The sequence below is a fragment of the Anser cygnoides genome, chromosome 5, assembly GCF_040182565.1.
Source record: "Anser cygnoides isolate HZ-2024a breed goose chromosome 5, Taihu_goose_T2T_genome, whole genome shotgun sequence".
Classification (NCBI taxonomy): Eukaryota; Metazoa; Chordata; class Aves; order Anseriformes; family Anatidae; genus Anser; species Anser cygnoides.
The window spans coordinates 19,167,136-19,180,887 of record NC_089877.1 but is presented as its reverse complement, the minus strand read 5'-3'; the positions used below and the strand labels follow the sequence as shown (position 1 = coordinate 19,180,887).

At 37.2% G+C, this 13,752-nt stretch overlaps 1 long non-coding RNA gene across 9 annotated transcripts in view; it reads left to right on the top strand.

Annotated features, from left to right (window-relative positions):
* LOC106040969 (uncharacterized) overlaps nucleotides 1-13,308 on the top strand; it is a 58,875-nt gene extending 45,567 nt beyond the window's left edge. For 3 of the 9 annotated variants that reach the window (XR_010831647.1, XR_010831641.1, XR_010831648.1), the window contains 7 exons: nucleotides 82-226; nucleotides 3,824-3,929; nucleotides 5,098-5,172; nucleotides 8,539-8,718; nucleotides 8,827-8,957; nucleotides 10,338-10,436; nucleotides 12,683-13,306. This is a non-coding gene — a long non-coding RNA (uncharacterized lncRNA). Of the gene's footprint in view, nucleotides 1-81; nucleotides 227-3,823; nucleotides 4,753-5,097; nucleotides 5,173-8,538; nucleotides 8,719-8,826; nucleotides 8,958-10,337; nucleotides 10,437-12,682 lie in introns of all 9 variants that reach the window. The other 6 variants (XR_010831643.1, XR_010831646.1, XR_010831642.1 and 3 more) reach the window with 6 other exon arrangements.
* Nucleotides 13,309-13,752: the final 444 nt, after the last annotated feature.

The window sequence follows — 13,752 nt, the reverse complement described above, 5'->3', positions numbered from 1 at the left end:
TAAACTGGTGACCAGCTGTGCTGTCATTTTTTGTGTGTGTTTATGTTCTGATCATGTCTTTGAAATGGCTTTTCTCTTCAGGTAAACCATTCACCAGTCATCAAGTGAGAATGATTTTCAGGTACATCATATGGAGGCCATTGAATGGAAGGGTTGTTCATTTAAGTTAGATCCACACTGATGAAGCAGTGGTTTGTAGTATTTTACCAGCCTCCAGGACCTTAAGGTAAATTCACATAGTCTTTTTTAGCATAACTTCCTGCACATAATTTTTTTGCACCAATTGATTTTCAATCAACTCTTGCTTAAAAGTGCTTAAGATTGCTCCTTTCTGGTTCAGAAGTGTGCAGAGAGATTGAGAGGTTTGGATGAGTATGTTGGATTTGCGTTTAAACACAAGCTTAACTTTAAGCAGGGCGATAGTCTCACTATGTCTGTAGGATTACTGTAGGATCATGTGCCTGTATTTAAGCAGTGCTCAGATGCTGTAATGAATCTGAACGCTGGGGCTGAGATCTTCCATATTAAGAAAGAAATAGGAATTAGCTGTTTGAGGTAATGCAAATCCAAGCTAAAATCCTACCATGCTCCTTTTTAATAACCCATACCATTATTTTTAATCTATTATGTATATTTTTGTTTTGTTGGCCATGTTTTACTGACATGAAGCCCAAGGCTAAATTCCTGGAGAAATAAAATTATTAAAATTCTGCTTCCATTCCTGTTGCTGTAAATTTAGGCTTTGTAATCTGTGGGTGTTTTGGTACTTGAAGTATGGCATCACTGTGGGTCTATAGTGGCTCCCCTGTGCTGGATCAAGTCTCTATTTTTTTTCTTTTACAATGGATGAGATGTGTTTAATTTATTGTAGGAAACTCTTAAAGATGCAAGATCCTTTTTAGAGGCTTCTACAATAGCCGTGAAGCACTTATTTAATCCCATTGAATGGAGGCTAGATTTACTAGCTGGGCTAGACATGATTTTTGTTCAGGAGTCATCTTGGAGTACATCGAAGTTTAAAGATCTTTGCAGAAAAACCACAGAGAAACAAAAGGAGTAAATTTTAAAAGGAACTTTGTCAAGGAGTTTTAGATGTTAAACAGATAGAAAAACCATGGTGGCTTGACTGAAGCGAGTGTTGGGTTAGCAGAATCGTTACAGATCCAGTGAGACATGCTAATGAGGCACTTTAAATGCAAGTTTGATGGAAAAAGGGGCAATTTCATACCAAAGTGCAGCAAGGTTACTGAATCAAAGAAGGTACACTTCAGTTCTGCAGACGGGAACAATGCTCCATTGTCGGATCCTTTTTCTTTTGACTTTAAACATGTTTTAACTACACTATTTACTAAATTGTACAATGTGGCTTGCCCACTGATTGAGAATTTATGACCAGAAACAAACCTGTTAGGGGAAAAAAGAAAAACTGAGTGTGATCCATACTGTAGCTGCATGAAATAGCTTGAATGGACTTAACCTGAGCACTGTGGGGGGTGCACAATATGTTTTTCAAGCCCAGGGGCCTGGGATCTGAGTTCAAATAGAATTTCGTCTTTCAATAACAATTTAAAAAAAGGGAGAGTGTTTGGAGACATCTGTGGCCTCTCAACCTGTGTTAATATAGATGTCTCAGTTTTGTCTTAAAAAGCCTACTTCAGAATCGTGCCTTGTCAACCCATCCAGCATGTGAAATTCCTCAGATTGCATCATGCTTGAAATTCACAAACATCTTGTTTTACTTTCAATCATTACAGCTCTTTTGGTAAAAATAAAGACTAACAACATCAGTACTTGCTCCTACTGCCATGAAAAATCACAAACCTTTAGCTTCCGTGAAGGAGAACTCGGGCTCTTTTATAAGACCTATTGAACAGCTTTTGGGCAAGATTATTATGCACAAACACAATGAAATGGCCTAATTTTTGCCATGCTATTTGTATCAGGTCTGTTCTCAGACCTTGAAATGGATTTTTATATTATATGTCAAAAATTGTGTTAATTGTCTCCACATTTTGCTACCTTTTATTGGTAAGCTTCTAGTTCATATCTAGGTCTAAAAACACTATCCCTACATAAAGGTTCTCTGTCTACTTTTTAAAATGAAAAATACATGGTATCTCACTGAGGCCCCTTATATTGTAGTGCTTTTTTGCAAGATGGTAAAGCACCTGTATAAAGTGGGAAAGATTTATTTCTCAATTGCAATGGAAAACGCCCATATGAAATAAAATCTATTAGATACACCATCAGCTGGAAAAGATCAGCTTTAGATCTACATTTTTGCAAACTTCTATGGTGCTGCAAGCTGGGGTTTTGTTTTTGACCCTGCATAGCAAACTTGTGAGCTGGGTTTTCACAATGTGTTTAGGTTTGGGACTGGTAATTATGAACCTTTAATATGTATTGCAAGTGAGGCATTACATCTAGACACAATTATTGTGTATAGATGCATGTAGATTCATTCATTAAGTGCTTACTGCATAATTTTGTACTGTTTAAACACATTACTGGGTAAGTATCATATATGACTAGAATGAAAGTTTTCTGGTTACATGTATATATCTTTTTATCACAGAAAGTGCAAAAGTCTAGATAATAATAATAAAAACTGAAAACTAGGTGGCAGTAATAACCCAGCCATACAGCTCTCCTGTGAGTGATGATGGGATGACTCATACTTTTCTTAGGAATCCTGAGGGTGCTGCAGTCCCATACTGAATGGCTTAGCTATTAACAAACAGTTAGAAAAAGTACAGGACCAAGTGTTCATATGGGTTCATTCATTTAAAAACACAGAGTTAGAACATGATTTGCTGTAATTAAAAAGGAGTAACAAGAAGAAATGGATTGAATATTATAGGGTAAATAATTAATACAACTGAGCTTGTTTAATTGTTATATACATTAGAATCAATTTCTTTCCTAATTGCAGTGAGTGACAGGAGAGGAGGAGCTATGATTACTTATGAAACTCTTGTCTCTTGTGGTTGTGGCTTGGGGCCAGCAAGTATTTGAAAATCCATAAGCAGATTGCTGTTCACACCGGTGGTAATATATATAGCCTGTGGGGTGGGTATTCCTCTCATGCCGGGGTAAGCTAAAAGTAATGTGAGGAAAATCAGCAGAATTACTCTGTAGAAGGACTATTATTGGCTCTAAAACTCCCAGGAGTTCATGGTCAACATCCTCATTTATTTAGAGACATGGACTGAGGCTACAGTCCTAGAAGAATCAGACAGCTAAGATTTATTGGCTGACTTCATTGTTTAAAAGCAATACTCTCCTTAGATTCATACAACTTAATTGCATTTGCAAAGAAGAATGTGATGTCCTTTTCTGGTTAGCCAAACTGCTTGGGTGGCAGGACTGGGCAGAAAAGTTTGGGGAATCCTTCATCTTAAATGTGGCTATCAGTCTGACGGTATTGGGTATATCTATTTGCTTTATTCCAATAAATTGTTTTGTTTGGAACTGGGTCGCCTAAATATTCTCAGAACTGTCTGAGCTGCCACAAGCTCATCTTGTTTCATGCAATATTGCAGAGATTTGTTCTGTGTTTGATTTGAATTTATGTACCTCTGCATATGACAAAGATCTTTTAATATCTGCTCCTTTTTCAACAGAGTTCTCTGCTTTGAAAGATCTTGCTGTACAGGTTAAATTCAGAATATGTCAGTGGCACTCTTGCCTGTAATATAGTTAAAGTTGATTTGCTTCCTCTTGTTCTTCAATGAGAAATTTTAAATACATTCTAACTTTTTCTGTGCCTTTGGTCTAACTAGGATATATCTTTCTCTCCGTTTTTTTTTTTTTTTTTTTTTAGGTATCTCAAGTCCATTTCTGTTACTACTTCTGTCCTTCTGAAACATGTACTTAGGATGGATGAGGTCATAACTATTCGTTATTGAAAAAAAGATGTCTTCCACAAGGTATCCAGAGAATTCACAGAATATCTCTGTCTAAACCTAGCAGTAATAGAAAGGCATTTCATCTTAGCTGTAGGACTACTTGGTAGGTGGTGGGTACCAGTCACAGGATGACTTGCTAGATAGTAGATAACAGTTAATGGTGAAGTTTTACCTTAAAACTAATCACTCCTGTTTTCCAAAGCCTCCATTTTCATTCCTTTGAGCCATTCTTTATTTGCATAATAGTGAAGCTTATCAACTCCGTCTTTCTAGTGCTTTCTGAAAAATGTGATAAGATTAGTTTATTTATACATTTTTTGCATATGTTCAGGTGTTCATTATGTTAGGAAAAAATCAGTAAGTCTTTTGTACCTGAGCCAAACTGTCTCTAACCACTGCCAAACTAGATCTTCTGCAGGGATGGGAGGATTTTTGACCTACTCCTAAGGACATGGGGAATAGGATGTGCTTTGGGGTAACTTACTCATTCTGTGAGTCTTGTAAATAAGCACAGTTGGCACACAGCGTAAATTTCTGCATGTCAGGGGTTTAGGTGCTCTTAAGCAATTATTCCCACTTTTATAGGTATGCAGCCAACTATATATACCTTAACTATGCAGCTGAGAGCTTGCTTATAAGCACAAAAACAAGATGTGAATTTTTGTTTATCCATATTTTCCAGGCTTAAGTGCTCTTGATGATGGACTATTGGCCTGTTCTTCCTCTTCTGGCATCTTAGACAAAAAACTGCAATGGTGGTAGCATGGGGTCAAACCTAATGCACACAGCTGTGGACTTTTGCCCCAGCAAGTCTGCTGTCTTCTTTTGACGAACAGAGCTAAAGGTCTATTGGATATGTTCCAATGTTTTAAACTTTTCAAAAAATATATTTCTACAGAATTATATTGTTGAGAGTTCCTGTTGCAATTTAAAACAAACAAACCAAGCTGCAATAGGTATAGTTATCAGCAATACAGAGAAGTTCATAGCAATTACTTTTATAACATCAGAGATCTGCTGAGGGTAATTAACATGTATTGCCTTAAGATCCCAGTACAATTTACACTTTACAATCACATCATAAATAGTAGGATATCTGTGATCTCTTTCATGTCTGTGGCTCTGCTTTTGCTTTTACTTAAGAGTGTTAACCAGATGACACTTTCTGTCCCTTAATTTATTCTAACAGCCTCCTGAATGCCAAAGCTCCTGTTGTTGGAGACCTTGTCTAAGAAAGGAAAAAATGAGCATATGTAATTTCTGGGTGAGTTTACTGGCTTGTGTTCTCTTCAAAACTCCATACAACTATATTTTGCAGAAGTCAATGTTACATTTTCCTGCAGAGGGGGATTGCAGAATCTTGCATAACAAAAGGCAGCTGAAGAGAATTCTTTATCCTTTCTGGGAAAAGCAGCAGCATCTTATTTGCAGGAAACCAAACATAAATAATTAACTTTGAACACTTGAAGTGAAAATACTTTTGGAGCTGAGGGACAAAAACTAATTTAAGTATATAAGAAGGAAATATATTTCTGTGTACTGTTTCCCAGTTACGCTGCATAAATTAGTAAAGAAAGGTGCCTCTGTTTCAGATAGTTGTGCATGACTTTGAACAAAATAAGTATACTTGCCTTAAAATGCAACATACTTCATGAATCTTCTAATGAGCTCAGAACCTTAATTTACGTATCTGGAAGTCAAAGACTTTTTTTTGCCAATCACAGAATCGTCTAGGCTGGAAGAGACCTCCAAGATCACCTAGTCCAACCTCTGACCTAACACTAACAAGTCCTTCACTAAACCATATCACTAAGCTCTACATCTAAACGTCTTTTAAAGACCTCCAGGGACAGTCACTCAACTGCTTCCCTGGGCAGCCCATTCCAATGCCTAACAACCCTTTCGGTAAAGAAGTTTTTCCTAATATCGGATTGAATCCCAGCATTAACATTTCTGTAGAAATCACTTGTGCATTACATCAAAAAGAGAAGTGAAAATTTTTCAGCAAAAGAAATATTTGTTTCTAAACTAGTTTTTTTTGGTCCTGGTTCAGTGAACGTGTAAGGATGGTTTTCATGGGCACACAAATCTTTAGGGTCAGGGACAAAAGCTGTTAAAATCTTTTTTTCGTGTGGTGTAATACTAAGGTAATAATCCTGTTGATAGTGTGAATGGTGCATACTGATTGCAATGAATGCTTTATATATTCCAAGCAGGAAGGAGGCAATTCCCATTTCTATTTACAGAAACATAATCGGCATGCTTTCAAACCCTTCTGCACATACTTTGTTCTAAGCACATATTCATCATGGTAAACCTACATGTAGTTACAGTTTTGAGAGTAGCTTTTACAGGATTGAAAGCCTTATTTTAAATATGTACTACTTTGGCTGTCGTCTTAATGGGAGCTTTTATCTGCAAAACCTTTCTCTGAGCTATTCTCCTAAAGCAGTATAATATTACTAATGATATGTGTATTGGGTCTTAGGTAACTTTACAAATCTTTCGTTATACATATGTGCGTACATAAGACCGGCTTTACATGAAACAGTAATCCACTTTTCCGTGGGACAGCAATAGCATGACAGAAGATGTGGGGAACACTTCAGGAGGCAGTATTATAGAGCTATTTCCCAGTAGAGAATCTGGCCAGGATCCTCAGGTTAACTTCACCATCTCCTGTGTATCAGGTCTTAGTGATCAGGTATGGGCAGGACGTGTGATTATTGTTCATTCTGAAACGGCCCAAGTCCTTGTCAGTAATGAAAGAGCAGTGGTAGTGGAGGCTGAACAAAGTTTGTGGTATACATTCTTTTTGTGTTGACTGAACAAATGATGTTATCAACCTTTTTTCTATTCTGAAGTCTAAACACAAGCAAGCCTTTAATGCAGATCTAAAGTTATACAGGTCTAAGTAAGCCCTGTGTAACTTATTCGCCGTTTTGACTAGATTTATCTCTACATGCTTAAAGTGTCTTTATACCACTATAACAGTGGTATAAATACACTGTGCTGAGATGCTGTGTATTATGCATATCTCTAACTTTATTAGCATTCTTTTGTATATAAACATTACAATCTGGTCCTGAAAATGTTTCTCACTCGCCCTGGAATCTGGATTTTCAGGCTGGAAAATTGCCTTTAAAAATAAATTCAGAACACTTCATGGATTTGTCTTACACTTAGGTGATAGACTTAACATTTCTCTCATTATGATACTTAAGTTTTTTTAGTATATCATATGTTCTATCAAATTTTCCAACAGAAACATTATGTGAAAACTATATGAGATCTATACTCATGTATTGAATGATTATTTAGCATTGTCAACTGCAGAGGCTTTTTTTCTTCTCTGACCTGATTAGAGATGGCAAATAACAATAATCTTTTCTGGAAATATAGTGACCTGAGATTTTCATTTTGATCTTTTTTTTTTTTTTTTTTCTTCCAGTATTTGACAGTTTGGGTGCTGAGCATCTGCTCAGTCTGCTTTATTGCTGTTCAGCACTTTGTTTGGCTTTCAAGCAAAATGTTCCCATTCTTCATTGCTGGTCCTCTACACCTGCTTTCACTGTTCACTTCATATATTCCTGGCAATTGGTAATTTTACCGGTGATGACCTCCTGGAGAAAATTCTCATAGAATTTGATCAAACTAGTGATATTTTTTAAAGATTTCTTTAGAAACAGAGTGATATTTCTAGTAAGATGTTCCAAAGTTGATTTAATAAAAAAACAAAACCACATACACACACTATAAAATGGACATGGACAAAAAGGCTGCTTATTTCTTCTTGCATCAGGAGGAAATTCCTCTCTTCCCCTGTAATCCAAACACACTCATATCACTGGCCCCATGCACTCCTGGCATTTTGCTGCTGTATGTTTTTATTTAGTATGATACAGCTCATGGGAACCGATTCTGTGATTGTCACCTATGCATTGAACAGAACCACTTCTGTGAACATCTTTTTAGAGGTGGATGACTTTGGTAAAGGACTCTGCTTTTGGAATATGATGCCCTAAATACATGAGTGCATTTGTCAGCAGTGCCTCTACGTACCTGCAGCCACGTGACCCTAGCCCTTTGTGTCAGGAAAATTCAGCTTCCACAACTTTTACTCCTTGGCACATTTGCTGCTCTGGGGCATTAGCAGAAGGCAGATCAGGGTGCCTGGGATGGACACTGCCTCCCTGCAGAACAGCAGGTCTCTGTGGGAGCTGTGATGGAAGCGAGTGCCCCTCCTGCCCGCACACTTCTCACAGCTGTTCCTGCAGGTGGAAATGCAGCCTATACAAATTCATCTACACCTCGTTCCCTTAGAATGCAAGATAGGTGGGGTGAAAGTAGCCACTGAGCAGAGTTATTGTGATGACTCTTTTCTCCAGAATGTTTTCCCTTAAGTGTCAATTTTCAAATGGAAAATATTTCATGTGCCTCCACGAAATAGAGATACTGCAGAGTTATGGAACGTTGTTCTTGAAAGCTGTCGTGAAACAAATATATATATGAGGTTATAAAAATGTGTTTTGTATAAACTGCCCTCTTTTAGCAAACATTTCACTTCCTATAATTGTGTGCGCTTTTGTTTGAACTTATCAAATATGTGATTGTTCTCCTTCTCCTTCAGGGAGATAAGAAATCCACCCTCCGGATATGCAGAATGATGTTGTTGTAATCACTCTTCAAAGGGAGATCCACAGTAAACAAATGTTAGCTTGTCGCCTCTGCAGCTTCTTTTGGTGAGCAGCAGAACTTCCAGAAAAAAGGCGGAGACTAAGGGGAGAGGAAAAATTTAGCTGTAGAACAAGTAAATAATTCTATTTTCTTCAGCCCAGGAAAGACCAAAATTTATCAGTCCTTGTAAGAACACTTACCTCAAAATATATTTATATCTGTATTTTTTGTTTTGCCTCAGAATAGGTTGACTCTCTGAAGTTTGCCAGCATTACTACAAACCAGTAAGACTGAGAAACTAAAACATCCCATAAAGAAAAGTGCTTGGACCAGATAATGTTGTGTAACAGTAATTGGATTCCAGTGCCTGAGGTACATGGGAATTTTATTGTTGTTGTTATTTATGCCTGCCAAGATTGTATCCTCTCACTGAAGCAGCTATGCTAGCAAAAGTTTTAAATGCAGACTATGACTTATAGCCATCTTTTTTCTGCAAAGTTCCTGAATGTGACCAGATCATTCCTGTGGAATCCAAACTGGTCAGCCCAGTTCAGCAGCACTAGCCTGCAAGGTTTCCCAGCTTGCCTACTGAGTGTGTTTCATCTTTGTTACGCTGAGACCATCTCTGAGTCAAAAAGCTCGCACTCTCCGCTCTTCCTCTCTAGGCCTAACAAAGTCATATAGTATTAACATAGGTGTGGTTGCTCTTTGAGACACACAGCGGAAACTGGGCAGGGCTAGGACTGCTGCCTTACTCTGCTGGGGGTCTGAATGCTCTGGAGGGCAGAACATCTGCGAGCATGAGCTCCAACATGACAAGCCAGAAAGTTGGTGCTTTGGTTCATAAGTTACCTATATTCTTCCATGAGAAACTGTTGCTTTTTCACATAAATGTGAGTGTGGAGGCGCCTGGCTCATTTCTGTATTCTGCATGCAGCCACACTTGTGTTAATAGGCAACAAATTTCTTCTCACGGCTGCTTATCACTCAAGAAACTGAAAGAGCAAAACCCCAAAACCATGTATAGTGCAAAACCTTGTTTGTTAACAGTATAGTCTCTCACAAGAAGAGATGGAAATCTGCTCTCTGGTATCTTACCCACCACTTTAGATTCATGTGAACTGGAGAGATAGCTCTGTAAATCTTGTGAGTTGCTAGCAGAAAGAAAATCATGGTTTATAAACCAGAGGTTTGAAATTATTTGTTGTTGCACAGTTTGAATTCCTACCCAAATCTGTTCTGTAATTTTGAAACTTTTGAGGTTTGCCGATCCATAACATAATCCTTATTTCATAATATAGATCTTTAAGATCACACGGAAATCAGTGAAGTTAGATGTTGCTTAAGTCACAGAAAGTTAAAACCAGCAGATTCAGATATTACAGGATTAAGCTACTTTTTTTTTTTTTTTCATAATAACTGTGGGAAGAATCATCTTTCCTTTTTCGTTTTCTTTCTCCTCCTCCAATTTTGGAGCTCCTTCTGACAATAGTAGCTGAAAAAGTGTTGTGTAGTAAATCAGCAAGAGACAAATATTCATCACTATTGTCAACACTTAGCAGATCTCAGCCTCAGTTAGAAAAAACACTTGTCTAATTGAATTGCTGTTCATGAAAGCAGTACTTCTGAATATGCTTAATCTTAGCGTGTTTAAAGCCACGCTTAGTTTAAATGCTTTCCTGAATCTGGGCCTCAGATTTTGAAGTATCTGGTTGCCTCCAGTTCTGCTGTGTACATTTTAACCTGTTCCAGGTTTCCAGAATTTAAACAAGCAACTGCTTCTTATGGTGTTTGTGCTCTATTTGAAGCAGAGAGGTGGGAGTGACACGTAAAGATTCATCTTTGGAAAAGGTAAGGAAAATGTGGAACTGCAGCCATAAAACTTTGCACAGCTAATGCTAGTACACATGGCAGCACCTGGGGACCAATGCAATAGAGTAAGAACTTCCTACATTGCCATGAAGGCTTCATGTGATGAATTGTGAAGTATTGTATTTGAGTAAGACTGTATCTTCTCTGTTTTCTAATCCTCCTTATGAGAAGTGTTATTAACATTGAACTTATTTACATTTGAAATAAGATGTAACCTAGCCAAGTGTTTAAGCAAAACTACACATATCCTTTGAGTTAAGCATATACATAGGTATTTTGCAGATGACTCTAATTATTTTGCACTTCTATTTTAAGATTTGGTGCTGTACTTTGAGTTAGAAATCTTACCCAGGACTAAAACCTGTCAGCTAAAATTAAAGATCTCACGTATTCTCAGTGACTGTCATTGCCTCTGCACTCAGATCAAACAAACCCACTCAAAAATATAAATCCAAGTTGATTCTTCTTGCTTTGGAAACAAAGGCTCAATTGTCGGAATCCAAGGGTGTCTTCTATTATCTAAGCATTTTTTGCAGAATGTACATTGATTCATGTCCCTTAGCACAGTGCATTCTTTGTTTGATTTGCTTTCAACATTTTTGATGTAGATTATTATTTTTTTCTTTTCTGTACTAGGAAAGGTAGTTTCATTTTTCATCACTTTTCCAAAGAATGAAATGTTTGTCTTTGCAAAGTTTCCAGTGGATGACAATCTGTAGCATGTTAACTATTAATTCATTGGAAGGATACTTGGTGACTACAATACTGAAATGTAAACCTTGTCTCAGTGGAATCTGGATTTCCTCTTTTGAAGTTGGTTCTGTTACCTAAAGATCAACAGATAGAAATTTCGTAAACTTTCAAAATTAGAACAACATCAGAGCACCCTCATCAAATTCACTTTTTAAGTGTTTAGTGCATCCAAATCCTGCCCAGGTCATTAGGAGATGTAGTGGCTCAGTGACTTAAAAGTCTATTGCATTTAAAGTGCTTAAAGATGTATTATGGATGCTAAATCTAAAGACAGAGACTAAAAATGTTGGGTTTTAATTGGTTTGAGCCAAACTTTAATTTCATTGTCCCTGATAAAATGAGGCTATGGGAATTATCAGCTGTTATTTTGCAACAAAGAGTATGAATATTGGGACACAGAATACCTTTACATAGTTGCATGTTTTCTACCTGAGTCTCTACTTTTATGAAGGAGCATACAGCTACAAATATCCATTCTCAAAGAAATTCCATTGCACTTGCGTAACTAGCTGTTGCATTTAAAATTTTCCTAAGAATCCATTTCCTTTCTTGTTCTCACTTTCTTGAAATACCTCATGTCTACTTTTGCAAAATTAACTTGCGTAGACATTTTATTCAATATGATGCCTTTATCTTCCTTGTGCTATAATTCTAGCACAAAGAAAAGTGAGGAGGCTATTTTCTTCATTATAGTAAGAGAATCTGTTCAAAGCTTAAATTTCACATACCCTTTATGATTAGGCTTGCAATGTCTTGTTTGGTGACTACTGACTGATACTGCAAGAAAAGAAGCAGAGGTACCTGTTTGCATGTTTACCTGCCGTTTTGAATAAAAATCTAAAACATCTGGGAGTAATTAACTGGAGTGAAAATCAAATTGGCCAGTCCTTCTTAGGAAGAAATTAGTAAAAATAATACAAGTAAGCTTTGCAGTGGTTTGAACTCACAGTGACACAGGTTCAGTTCCAGGAATCCAAAATGCAAATATTCGTAACACAGTTTTGTGGTCATTCCCATATTCTTCTACTGTTCTCTCACCAGGAGATCTCTCAGAAACAATCTCCACTGAAAGGCATTTCTGAATACTTCCACCCATTTAAGAGTGGAGAAAGTTACAGGTGTACATATTGTACAAACGTGCTGCCAGAAATAATTGTGTGTGACAGCTTGAAATCCACGATCTAGTTACAGTACCTGGCCAGATCTGCTATGGACATAATACCACGTTTTGGTTCAATGCCAAAATGTTCTGTGAATTCCGCCATCTTCACAGCCATTTAGCTAAGTGAAAGTATGTATATATACCTTTGAGAAATAGGGTTTAGTTTATATAAGACTTAAATAAGATCTGCAATAGCAAGGATAGACAGCACATTGTTAAGTGCAGAAACCACAATCACCAGAAAGACTTTGTTTTATTTACTGACCCAAACCACAGGAATTCTTTCATTACTTTCTTTCTATTTGTGCAGGTACCATATCAGGATGGGCGAGCTGTCTCCAGCTAAGCAAATTAACCTGTTGAGAAACAAGAGAATGCAAGTTAACAGGTTCTGATTTTGCCTATGAAAATGAGCTTCAGATGTGAGGTTGTGATCTATGTAAATTAAATGTAACCCCTCAGTATCAGAAGATAATTCCACTTGGGCCACTTAACGACAAAAAAACGTGCTAACGGTCCATGCTGCAACACCAGACTAAGGTACCTATTGTGTGAAAAATAAATAAATAAATAATTTTACAAGCTTTTCTGTCCTCCATCTGTTACTTGGAATTAAAAGAAACAAAAACTCTAGTGCAATGATTTCTCTCTTTCCTTTCATAGTGCTAGCTTGGAGCTGCCTTTTGCCATTCAAGTTTATTGCTTTCTTGGACTTCAAATTGGTTTCTTCTGAGTGAAGCAAAGATTGTACTGACCTAAATGTCACTTGAATTAATGTATTCTTGTTTCAGTCTTTATTTTTCTCTTGGAGCCACTTCTAGCTTAAATTACCTTGTATTTCAGGGCTTGAAGACAAGGTCACAGTTACACGAAGAATTAGAACTGTGGGACATTTCAAGTTTGCTTTCAGTATTCCAAGAGGAACAGTTTGAACACAGTGATTCCTGAATTTACAAAGCAAAATAACTATATTAGAAACTGTTACATAAAACCACTTGCTCAGTGATGTATTCTTCAGTGAAAGTGAAGGGGACTGACTAGCCAAGCTATGTAAAGAATAGTGTATAAATCACAGCCATAGCTGGAGAACTCCTCAACCACGAGTAATTCTGCTGCTAATTTTCATCTTTTTTTTTCTTTTTTTTTTCTGATGAACATTCCATTCCCTTCGCAGAGACCACAGCCATCCTGAGTCTAATTGCGCAGCCACATAGCCTCTGCACATAATACTTGGTCTGTCAGCTGTTCTTGAGTGATATATTGCAACAACAACTCAGTATGCACTTCTGCACAGTGGTTAGAATCTTGGCTCTCCTGGCAAGTTTCTAAAATCTTCATAGAAAAGCAAAATATTAATGTCTAGTATCCAGAAATATTCTA